Source organism: Oxyura jamaicensis, chromosome 3 (genome assembly GCF_011077185.1).
Source record: "Oxyura jamaicensis isolate SHBP4307 breed ruddy duck chromosome 3, BPBGC_Ojam_1.0, whole genome shotgun sequence".
Lineage (NCBI taxonomy): Eukaryota > Metazoa > Chordata > Aves > Anseriformes > Anatidae > Oxyura > Oxyura jamaicensis.
In genome coordinates, this window is record NC_048895.1 from 100,551,724 (window position 1) to 100,564,404 (window position 12,681).

Genomic DNA, 12,681 nt, shown 5'->3' on the forward strand with positions numbered 1-12,681 from the left:
AACTGAACCTCATGTAGAAAAAAAAAATGTGTTCAAATGCCAAAACCAGATGAGAAAGTGGTAGGATTCACAGTGCTCTGAAATAAGTATTTTTGATCTGGATTTCAAGTTTTAGATAGAACTTCCTGAGGCCTTGAAGAAGTGCACACAACCATGAGAACGCTGCTGTACAAAGTAGTTTGTACCAGTTCTACTTCCTCCTCTGTGACTAGCCTCTCATTTAGGAAAAAGCTGGGAGAAAAGTTCACCGATTGCATTCAAAGCAGTTCTAGTTGGTTGCAGAAGACAAATAGTAATCTTTCTGTAAAAAGGATCTATGGGCTGAACCTTTCTCACTTTGAAATGCTCACATCAAAGTTGTATGAAAAGAAAGGACAAAGAAAGGTAATCATTTGCTGGCCATGTGTAGGATGCTTTACAGTCATGGCCCTTGTAACAGTGAAGTATGCCGCATGAGATGGTTGTACAGCTTTACTTGGGGAAGTTGGCTGAAAATACCTAAGCATTTTGCATTGGCAGATGGAATATGTGGCCATTTTTAAAACAGGAACAAATGTATGAATTTAATTAGAAAGTGATTTGACAAGCACTTGTTCACTCTTTGGATTATTTTCTAAAGAAACTTGGAACAATTAATTGTTTCAGAGATGATGTTAAATAGTTTTTATAAATGCCTTTTTGTTGTCATTTCAGAAGTCTCATTACAAACTTCAAGTAGTGTATTTTGTGTTCTGATAATGTTTTGCTTATCCCTTTGACAGCCTCCAAATATGCACACATTAAAAAATAAATATAATAATAATAATAATAATAAAAAGACAATTTATTGTATATTTTACTTAAATACAAACGTTCAGTGTATATAGGGCTTTCTGGTAAGCAGATAAATCATCCAGATGATCATGAGATTCCTTGCCTTGACTGAAAATAGATGTACCTGTGAGAAGAGTGCCAAAATTACAATTTGAAGTAGATATGATTAAAACCAGACTTATTGAATTTATTTCTGTGGGTACATAAGCAAAATGGCTCTACTATAAAATGCCTCATCCATTAACATCACTTATTAACTCCAATTATGAATGTCTGATACTGCCCAATATCACACGGGGCACTAATAAAACAGAGGTGCTGTTAAAGCATTTATTCTTGGTGAAATGGTGGTTCTGTATTTCTTGTCTAATTTATTTTTTAATACAAACCTTAAAATGTAATCTGCAATACCATCCCTATGCTGTTGCAAGGGAAAGGGATATCTTGTTTACACCTTGCAAATAACGGGTTTGTCTCTCTCATTTGCAATAGTAAAACTCCCAGAGTTTGTGTGTTATTTTTGTTCAAGCATTCATTAAGTTTAGTATTTCTATCTTGCTCTTTCTGAATTAACCTTCATAAAGCTGGTGGCAAAACACTGAAAAACAAAAACAATTTGTTGTATTGAAATCTGCTCTGTTGTATTGAGATTTGTTTCAATCCATTTTTTTTACCTGTGTATAATCAGGAAAGAAAGACTCTGTATAAACTTGTTCCTATTTTATTATTTTCTTATCCTTAGTAGTGATTCAGATTTTCAGCCTCAATGTACACAGCATGTATAATCAGAGTAATCATTCAAGTGAAATAACTGCTAAGACTTATCTCTTACACCTATATCTGAGAAAAAGTAACCTATTTTCCCATAGTCATATTTGGGCTATGTATTAATGTATTCCTGAAATGACTTTTTTTTTTTTTTTTTTTTTTTTTTTTCCATTAAATATTGAGAGGGAGGGAGGGGAAAAACAAAAGAAAAAGAAAATAATAATAATAAAAGGCAGGCCAGGTTTATCTAAAGGCATAAAGAGGGTAATGAACCTTTACATTCAAACCTGGAACTAATTTAATGTTAAATAAGGCACAGTTTGTAACATTGCAAATTCTTCAGCACAAAAGTAATTCAGATCCTCGGGGAAATATTTCCTTCTCTGTTTTGGCATTTTTAGTAGAGAATTGAAGGTGTCAGTACCCAGAGAGAATCAACTGGCCTTCATGACCCTAATTGTAGTAAATCCTGGGATTCTTCTTTAAATATATATATATTTAAAGAAATAGGGTACTTTTTTAAAGCCTGATAGGGATGTCAAAAGCTGACCTGGAGACACAATTCTGCCATGTGGGTAGTCATATGCACGACTTTCAGAGGGCTATTACTTTGGAAAACATAACCTTGACTTTCACAAGTATTGAGGTTGAGCTATTGCATAATGCAGCACATGGAGCTTCCCCATATTAATTTCTGTGTAAACTAAACGATTTATTCTTAGAAAAAAAAAACAAAAACAAACAAACAAACAAAAAAAAAAAACAATGTACTTTTTATGAAACAGGAAATCCAAAACAACCTTCATAATAACAGAAAATTCATGGAAATAAATACTAAATAATTTGATTTAGATGATCATGTTAACTCTTTTGGCTGCAACATGTTGTAGAACAAGCGTCTCATGTTCTTCACATAATACACAAAGATTCCTAAAAATCCTGCCATTGTATCTCACGAAAGGGTCCCTATCCTGTGTGTTTGACCTACAGGCTTTGTTTGACCTCTCTTTTTTGTTCGTAGATGGATAACTTTACACTTGGTAGTAAATATGTCAAATCCTGGCTAATTCATTACATCTTTAGGTAAACTGTTCTAAAGATTGATTACTATTGATGTTAAAAATGTTTATTTCCAATCTGATTTGATCTGCCCTCAGATTCCAGCTTCTAGAGATTATGTTCATTGATAATTCAAAGATGTTGTTAAATTACATTTTTTCTCTCATGAACAACTCAGAGTATTTGCATGATGTCTCTTGACATCCCTTCCATTTAAGAGTGAATTTAATGAGGCAACTTTTGTTGTAACTTTATTCTTCCTTTTTTCTGAAGATTTCCCTGTTTGTCAATAGCTTTTTCAAGTAGTATTTACCAGAGCTAAACATTGCATTCCAGTAATGGTCTTCCCATATACAAAGATGTCACAATACAGTATATAATTTATCACTTAAATTGAAGGATTGCACTTGATCTTCTGTCTGAATCACTCCATTGCACGTTCAAATCAAGTTTATTATCCAGCATAACTCATTTAATACCTGCTGACAGAGTTTTTTATTTTAAAATGTCAAAATACTGTGAACTACTAATAAAAATAAGACATTATGAATCAGATTCTTGATTTCATTCAAAATATCAAATTTCCTGGCTAAAACCTGATTAGCATAAAACAATTCACTATTTAGGTCTATTCTGTGTTCACCTTGGTAATTGATGATTTTAGCTTGCAAGTTGTTACTTGTCTTACAAGTACATTGTTAATCTGTGGAGCCATTTAAGAATATCAACCTGTTAGCATCTCGTTGTACGGAATTTTATGTTTCCAGCTTCCCAAAAGTCATTTTAATAGCATGGAGACTTCTTTTCACATTTTTTACCAAACTCTTGAAAGTTGGTACTAAGATGTGTTGATTTTGAACTGCAGCATTCCTGCCATTGTTGCAGAATGCCTTTTTTTTCCTGGACCATAAAAATTGTCAGTGCTCTCCTGGCTTGGAGACCTGCTTGCTGCATGTAAGACATGGAAACACTGGAGTGCTATTTCTGACCTTCTAATTTGGTATTGGACTAGTCACTTTGTAAATTAGGATAAGGTAGAGGGTCATTTAATTCACACTAATAGCACAATTCCACTCCTATCTGCCATGCATTTGGACTGTTTCCACTATATTTTTTCTTTATGGTACATTAGAGTCGAATTGAAGATTGGAAGCTGACGTCATCCCCTGAGCAGGCAGTAAATTTCTGAAAAAAATTCATTGGAGTCTTTTTAAGGATAGAGATTGGCTCTTTCAAATGTATTGACTACAGTGAGTAAATTGGCTGGTTGTATTGCATTTAAAGATTTGCAGTTTGACAAGTCTTGTTAAATATAAACTTAAATGATATAGGACTTTGAAACGTATGTACACAAAATATGCTCATCCTGTATTCTTCCAACAAATATATGGGTAGCTCTGAGCTGGCAGACAGAAGTTAAAAATGCAGTCAAGTACAAAGAACAAACACATTTTATTTGCAGAATGAATGATAGATGCATAATAGTGTTAAATGTGAAGATTTGATATGACAATAAAATGAAACTTGTGGTAATGTTCATTCTCCCAGAATTAATCAGCAGTGTGAAATGTAAGTTGGCTGTCTGCAACCTGTCTGTTCTGCTGATTTCTTTAATTGCCTATTGGTTAATGTGAGGAATAAAAAGGACATAAGGAGAAAAAAATCAACAGTCAGGTGAGCAGCTTCCTTTCTGTGGTTTAGACAACACACTGGAGTGAGTGATGATAAGTGAGAATGAAATGACATTTTAATAGTTTTTGTGTGTGTGTGTGTGTGTGTGTGTGTGTGTGTTTTTGTTTTGTTTTTTTAACATTAAAATGTCCCCAAGTAGACTGTCTTCATACATACGTCTGACTGTTCAACATCTCTTGTGTGAAGAAAATCTGTGGTATGTCTTAAGTGGTGAGAAAGTTGAGTTTAGTGTTGTCTTGCATTACTATTGCATTACAGTATGACTGAAATAAAGTAGAGAATCTGGCCCTGAGAATGCACATTTGCTACGGTCAATTTAAATGGATTGATATACACTTTCAAAAAAGACTCTTATGCATCTTTAACTTGAGTAACAACATCATGTGTAGTTATCTACTTCAACAGTTTCACCAACATGGATTTTGTGCTGATGCTCACAATATTTGTATCTGTTTTATGTAGGTATGAGAACTTTAGATGCAAGTCTCCCCCTTGTTAATGGGGAAATTTAGAGTTCGAGTGTGGATTTTTGAAGGGTGTTCCTCCCCCTCCCCCCCCCCCCCCCCCCCCAGAGATTGTACAAAGAAGTAATTGTGTCCCTTTCTGGATGGGAGTGAAAACTTATCAAATTGAGAAGGTGAACTCCCTGTACACGTGGAGCTCTTGTTACTACCCTACTTCATCTCTTACCATTGCAGACCACCAGGAAGGGAGCTCCAACTCCCTGTCCATTGGGTCCTTTGACCTCCATGCTGACTACAAGGGAGACTGTTCTTTCTACATATGTGCATCTGTCCTTTTTTAAATACAGCCACACGAGGAAGTGGAGACTATTATATCCTTTAAGAAGCATTGAGATGGGAAATATGAGAAACAATTATCTAGAATTAATTTCACACTGTGTTAAGCCTGAGTTAAGAGAAGAAATCTGTTTTAAACAATACTGTGACTTTTATTTGAAAATTATTGTATGGTAGTTCTCACAATTAGTCATTATCTTATCACTTTAAATACCAAAAATAATTTTGAGACAGAAAGAGACAGAATAGAAAACAAGAATCCTCTCTTCCTACAAGTCACACTGCCATGTTGTTTACAGCATTTTTTGTTTTATGCATTAATCTCCCAGAACATTTTCCTATATAGAATTATATTAGATCTATGGTAACACAGTAGGAAATTAAGTCTTGAATAAACCAAAATAATTCAGAAGTATCTCCAGTGAGCATTCTGAAGTTATGTCATTGCTAATGAGCTAAGAATCAGGCAGAAAACTTATTCTCCAAAAAGGTGTAATTTATCAGCCCGATCTTCGGATTTTTTTTTTTCCTGATGTTTATGGTAGAAAAAAAGTGTATTCATATGCATTTGTTTGTATTCTTGCAGCCATGTTATTCTGAATGAAATTAACTGCTTGTGTAGTAAGCATAATGAGTATAGGAATGTTATAAACAGTAAAATTGGAAGTGTTACTGAAATCAGTGATTACAGACTAGATAAAAGTGAAATGCAAAATCAGAAGAAAACAGGTGAAGAAAATGAATTAGGAAAAAAATGTAAGGGCTATAGTTTTTATACTTTATTATTCTCGATATACATAACAATTCCTACATTAAGTAACATTTTGAAGACAATTTTAACTATAAATTCAATTATTTTTAAGTATTTGCAGAAGATTTTCTAAACTTTGTTCAGTTCTCCAACAGATAAAAAATGTGCAGTCAATCAATAATATTTTGCTTTGATAAACACATTAGCTTACAATCTCACCAATTTTTGGAAATCATATTAGATGTTATTTCTTTGTATACCACACATCAGTTGAAATTTGGTCTATCTTGCACCTAGAATTTTCAGTGCACATATTTTCAGTCCATAGGTGACAGGTGCTATAGTATTGATGTGACCTTCCAAAATTTCTCAGGTGATTAAAACACAAGTACTTATTTGAGGAGACATTTGATAGGTACATAGCATAGGAATACATACTAGGTGGCTAAGGTCTAATGGTTGGCTAACACTTGTTATTCTGCTAGAATCTAGAAAGTTCGTAACCCCCTGTCAGGATGTTTCTTTATAAAGAACAGAGTCTGTGTCTGCAGGATCTTTTCACCTCACAGGTTAGGGTTTGAATGGGTTGACAAGGTAACAGAAGGAGTAAAGATGGGTTTGGAAATGGAAGTTTTAGGTTTTACGTTTGTCTCCTACTGAGTTTGATTCAATAAAGAAAAGTCAAATCATTAATTTGACTTGAAAATCACATAGAAGTTAAGGAAGAAACTTCTATTCATTATCTCTAATACCTCTTCTGCCTACTGAAACAAATGTCATGTTACACAAGGGACCTATTTTTAGACATCAGTTATTTGCAGGTTGCAAACTGGGTAGATTTATCCCAGTGCACTATATCATACAAACCAAATACTCAGGTGTAAATAGAGCATATGTTCATATAATTATTGTGACCAAGTACAAGTGTATGTTTACATAAAAATACTCACATTATACGACTAATTGGAGTGTTAAATTATCTGTGGGCACACTGCTTTTGCTTACCAGTGTGGTTGTGAATATGAAGTTCTTCTTATTTACAAAACAGACAAGTGTTTTTCATTTGCTTACCAGAAGCTTTACTGTTTTTTACATTCTTACCAGAAGCTTACTTTTCTTTTTTTTTTCTTTCTCTTTTTTTTTCTTTTTTTTTATTTTTTGGCACTGTCTGACAGCAAAGCCCTGTGGCATCCAAAGCACAGAGCTTTCCATTGTCTGATATGCTGGAAGCAGCCTGTTGAGGATGAAGTTTTAACCACCCTTTCATTTTGAAAATATACTTTTTTTCTTTTTGCTCCTTCCTGCGTTTCTTCATGGATGAATAATAGAATCATTAAGGTTGGAAAAGACCTCCAAGATCATCTGGTCCAATCATCCCCCTACCATCAATATTATCCACTAACCCATGTCCCTAAGTACCACATCCAATCTTTTCTTAAACATCCCCAGGGATGGTGACTCCACCACCTCCCTGGGTTCATTCCAATGCCTAACTACTCCTTCTGAGAATAAATTTCTTCTAATTCCCAACCTGAACTTCCCCTGACACAACTTGAGGCCATTCTCTCTAGTCCTATCACTAGTTATCTGCCACAAGAGGATGACCCCTAGGTCCCCACAATTTCCTTTCTTTCTAAGGTCTCCTGTGAGCCTCCTCTTCCCAGATTAAACAACCCCAGTTCCCTCAGCCACTTCTCACAGGACTTGTGTTCCAGGCCCTTCACCAGCTATGTAGGCCTTCTCTGGGCATACTCCAGGGCCTCGATGTTCATCTTGTAGTGAGGGGTGCAAAACTGAACAAAGTACTCAAGGTGTGGCCTCACCAGAGCAGCATACAGGGGGACAATCACGTCTCTGGTCCTGCTGGCTACACTATTCCTGATACAAGGATGCCATTGGCCTTCTTGGCTACCTGGGCACACTGTTGGCTCGTGTTCAGGCAAGCATCAAACAATGGCCCCGGACTGGCCTTCTTATTAGAAATGGAGTGGATAACTAACTATCAGAGTGTGGTCAACGACATGTTAAGCTATCCATATGGCTTCAAATCCTCCCATGACCTTTCGTATCTTTCCCTTCTTCCACAAATCAATTGATTTTGGTGGCAATTTTATCCAGTTAAGGGCTAAAAAAGTCCCGAAAAATAATCTCAATGTCTTGTCTCAATTACTTCATGGCAGAGAATGCATTGATTGGATGATTTCTCGGTTTTGGCCATACACGTAAATTTGTTATTAAGACCTTTCTTTCATTCTCAGTGGTGTCATGCATGCAGTATTGATTGAAAGGTGAGTGGATATTTGTGGGTGGTTAGCTACTTCATCAAAATTTATATTAGAAAGAAGTCCAACTTAACTGAAGTGAATGATAAAGCCTGAAAGATGAAAGCAAAACAATGCGGTAATTTCTCTGTTCTGTGCCTCCCCCAGCACATGAACGGCATGGATGTATTAGTAGAATAAGTGCAGAGGAGAGCCATGAAGATGATCAAAGGACTAGAGCACCTTTCCTGTGAAGACAGGCTGAGAGAGTTGGGGTTGTTCAGTCTGGAAAATAGAAGGTTCCAGGGAGACCTTATAGCAGCTTTCCAGAGGGGGCCTACAGGAAAGCTGGGGAGGGAGTCTTTGTCAGGGAGTGTAGTGATAGGACAAGGGGTAATAGTTTTAAACTGAAAGAGGGTAGGTTCAGATTAGATAATTGGAAGAAATTCTTTACTCAGGGTGGTGAGGCACTGGCACACGTTGCCCAGAGGAGCTGTGGATGCCCCATTCCTGGGAATGTTCAAGGCCAGGTTGGATGGGGCTTTGAGCAACCTGGGAGTTGCTCAAAGTGGGAGGTGGGAGGTGTCCTTGCCCATGGCAGGGGCGTTGGAATTAGATGTTTTGTAAGGTCGTTTCCAACCCAAGCAATTCTGTGATTCTTTCATTCTTTACTTGTGGCTATTATTTGGGGACTAATGTAATGGGAGTTGGTGAGGTTTGTAGTTACCTGAAAGTAATTCCTACAGGAATTGAGAGATGCTGTAAAGGAAGCAGTACCAGCAAGGAGAAATTGCAATGATCAGCAATTATAAATGTCCTTGGCTAATGGCTAGTGATGAGATAGATGTTCTTTCTTACCTCATTCTGTGAATATGCTTTTCTTCTGAGAAAAAGAAATAGTAATCATAATTGCTTTGCATGGCTGCCAAGGGGTACAATGAGTTTTGCATTTTGCAACTGAAGGATCATTCTCAAGATGTACACCTTCGTTTGGAAGTCATACAAAAATCCTAGGGATATTACAGACATCAGAGAAAAGAAAACCTGACAAATTTGCTAAGAATTTGGTGGTCAAAAGGACCTTTTAGTGTTTAGTCATTACATGCTCTCATCACATACAGGCTCTGCAGCTCACTTTGCAGATCAATATTTGAGAATTACAGTAACATAGATTTATGGCAATTCATACTGTATGCTGCTTCAGTCAGCTTACAGAAGATCTGAGTTGTGTTTATAGTAAAGCCTCTATTAACTTTTAAGACCAGGCTTTTAAAGCCTAGTTGTATTTTTAAATATTCTTTCTTGATATAGGTAGCTAGTTTCCCTTGAAATACAAAAAAAAGTTTTCTCCAATAAAGGTTTCCAAAAGCTACCTGAAAATCTGATGCATAATTCCTCAGGAGCCTTGTATAAAGCTGCCATTGATGTTGTTAAAGTAATAATGTTCACATATGTTCACAATCGTTAACAATAATATGGTACCTTATTGTTTGCCTTCGTTAGGACTAAAGATGCCTTATGTGTAATTTATTGTACAACTAAAGGTATGGTGCTATATTTATTTTGTATATACCTGGAGGAATTGAAGACACCACTAGCCAATAGATGGACCTGGAATATAACAATTTTATTGCGCTGCTTTTTTATTTTTCCATTCTATGATAGTTGTGAGTGTAAGCAACTGGGAAACACAAAAGGGTCAGCACTGTTTGAGATGTGGTGAAATAGATTAATACAGGAATATATCAAAACAGTGGATATGGAGATGAGGGGAGTGGAAAGAAAAAATGAGTGCTAGAACAGAAGCCTACAAAATACTGGGAAGAAAACACAAAGATAGTGTGTGCATGTTTTATGTTTCCTCTGCTGTATGTCTCTTTAATGGATGATATCTAATGAACAGATGGAGTTGTTGAACAAGATCACAAAATACTTGATTTTTTTTTTTCTCTTTAAATAAAGTACTTACTCTTTGTTTTGTTTTTGTTGTTGTTTTTGTGTTTTTGTTTGTTTTGTTTTTAATTCCAGTTATAATAAGGATTCCTTTCAGTAATGGCAAGAAATAACTGATTTGCATGTGCAAATTCAAGATTAATATGAGTGAACTCTTCTAGATTTATTAATCTATTGCTGTCTATATAGAATGTATCACATTCTTCTCAGCTACTGTGTTCTATCCTTAAATGACTGAAATACACAGGCTATTTTTTGTCAACTGTGATTATATGTTTTCCAATGATTTTAAATCAAGTATTAAAAATATTTTATTTTAAGAGAATCAAAAAGCTTCCATGTTCTTCCCTTTTTATTTTTATTTTTTATTTTTTTTTTGATCTCCCTGGGTTAAACACAACCAATGCAATTGTTTGCTTTCAATGAATACACAGTATTTGAAGACTCCGTCTCTCAAAATAGCTACTCAAATTGAAATCCTGTAGAAATTTATAATTGCTCTGGACCTTTGGGTCATCTGCAGAAATGTTTTTAATGTTCTATCAAGCATAAAACTCATAACTTTTATTTGAGATCCCTCATCAACAAATTGATTCTACATTTCCATATGGTAAAGGAACATATCCCCCTAGTTAGAGAATTGCTTTAAAAGGTGTAGAAATAGGGAAATGAAGAATTATTCCTACTTGTAAGGGTGAACCATACTATACAGTGCAATAAGATTATTAAAAGTGAGTATTTGATTAATATCCAGTATACCACTTGTACTGATGATCACAATTTCCATCTCAGAAAGTAAGGGATAAAACATTTTATTCCCTTGCATACAGTTCCCTCTTAGCACAGGATTAAAGGCTTACACGAAGAGGCATGACAAAATTCATTAACTTAGCAGCTACACAGTTTTACCAAGCACGACTGATGCTGAAGCTAGAATATATGTATATGTAACTTAGAAACAAATTTCACATTTTAGCATTAGTGGCAGGTGAGCTGCATTTGCAATTCCTTCCTTTGCAGCCTGTCTAAAATAACTATATGCAGCTATTCATGTGTGTAATTCAGCTACCTGATTCATTAACATTTAAACAGTCTGTTACACAATGACCATAAATTAAATGCCTTGCAGGTCCTTGGCAGAAGTATGTTTAACAGCCATTGATACACTGAAGCCTTGTCAAGGAAAAATACTTACATGCCATGCAGTAACTAACATGCATGTTTTAATATTACCTCAGAGTATGCCCTCTTAAGGATGGCATCTAATATCACTGGTGCCTACCATACAGAAATATCTTAATTACATGGAAGGAGGGGAAACAAAAAGTACATTTAATTACAGATAAATAATAGTGGAGCTATCTGTATCTGTATCTATCTAATTTGGACCACTTTCAAAGCAATAGAAAGATTCCTATGGATGAATCCCACCAACACCCACCAGTGAGCTGAAGTCCTGCTCTGAAATATGTTGTGAGCAACATTGTATCTTTATGACATAAAACAATGAATTGCAGAAGTAGCTGAGAAAACATCATCATGTTATGTCCATTCCCTGATGGTTGTTATCCCCATTCTCTTAGCAGCCATTTTAAGCTGCTTGGATTGCTGCACTGAGGCAGTGGTGGGTAGGTGTATCCCCAAAGACACTCATCAGCAGATGGTTCCCCCTACTGTCACTGATCTTTCATCACTGTGCCTCTGCCATTACATAGTACTTTGCACATTGGACCCATCTTGGTTAGGACCATTCACCAAACCTCCCTCCTCACCAGTAAATAGGTCCAATAGGTTCACTTCTGGCAGTGAAGTGAAGCATGGGGGTTAAGGGTATACAGCAGGGCTGCAGCCCACCACAGAGTTTTATGTGATGCATATGCTGTATATTTGTCCTGTGGCATGACAGCATGTGGAGGTGCTTAAGGATACAAAAACCTGTTTGGATATTGCTTGAAATTTGTCAGAGGGAATCTGATCTGGTATTGATGCTGCATAGCATAAAAGACCATCAGACCTGTTATACTGAAAACTGTACTGAGGTGGTTTTTCAGAAAGAACTACTTGGTTCACTGAAAAATAAACAAAACAAAACAAAAAGAGGATTAATCCCATATTTTTGCACCATGGGCGATGAAGGGATCAGATCTTTGGAACTCAGACTAATTCAAATATTGACTCAAGAAAACAGTAATTTTGTCGTTGTTGTTTCATAATTATGCCCATAGGTCTTTGGCATGCATGCCAGTTGATACAGTAAGTACAGAAGCAATACTGGTTTAGAGGCAAAATGGAGAACAAGCATTTCAGGGTAATGAAAATTTCCGTCATCCCTGTGTAATACACATAGCTATTTTTGTGGCTTGCACCAGCCCTGGAAACACTTGGTACATATATCATCAGGTGCTAGCACAATTCCAGATCTGGAAACTGTTTCCAAATGATTCTGGAGATGTTCAGCCTGGAAAAGAGAAGGCTCCAGGGAGACCTCATTGTGGCATTTCAGTATTTAAAGGAGCCTTATAAAAAAGATGGTGGACTCTTTACTTGTGTAGATAATGGGACATGTAGATAACGATAGGACAAA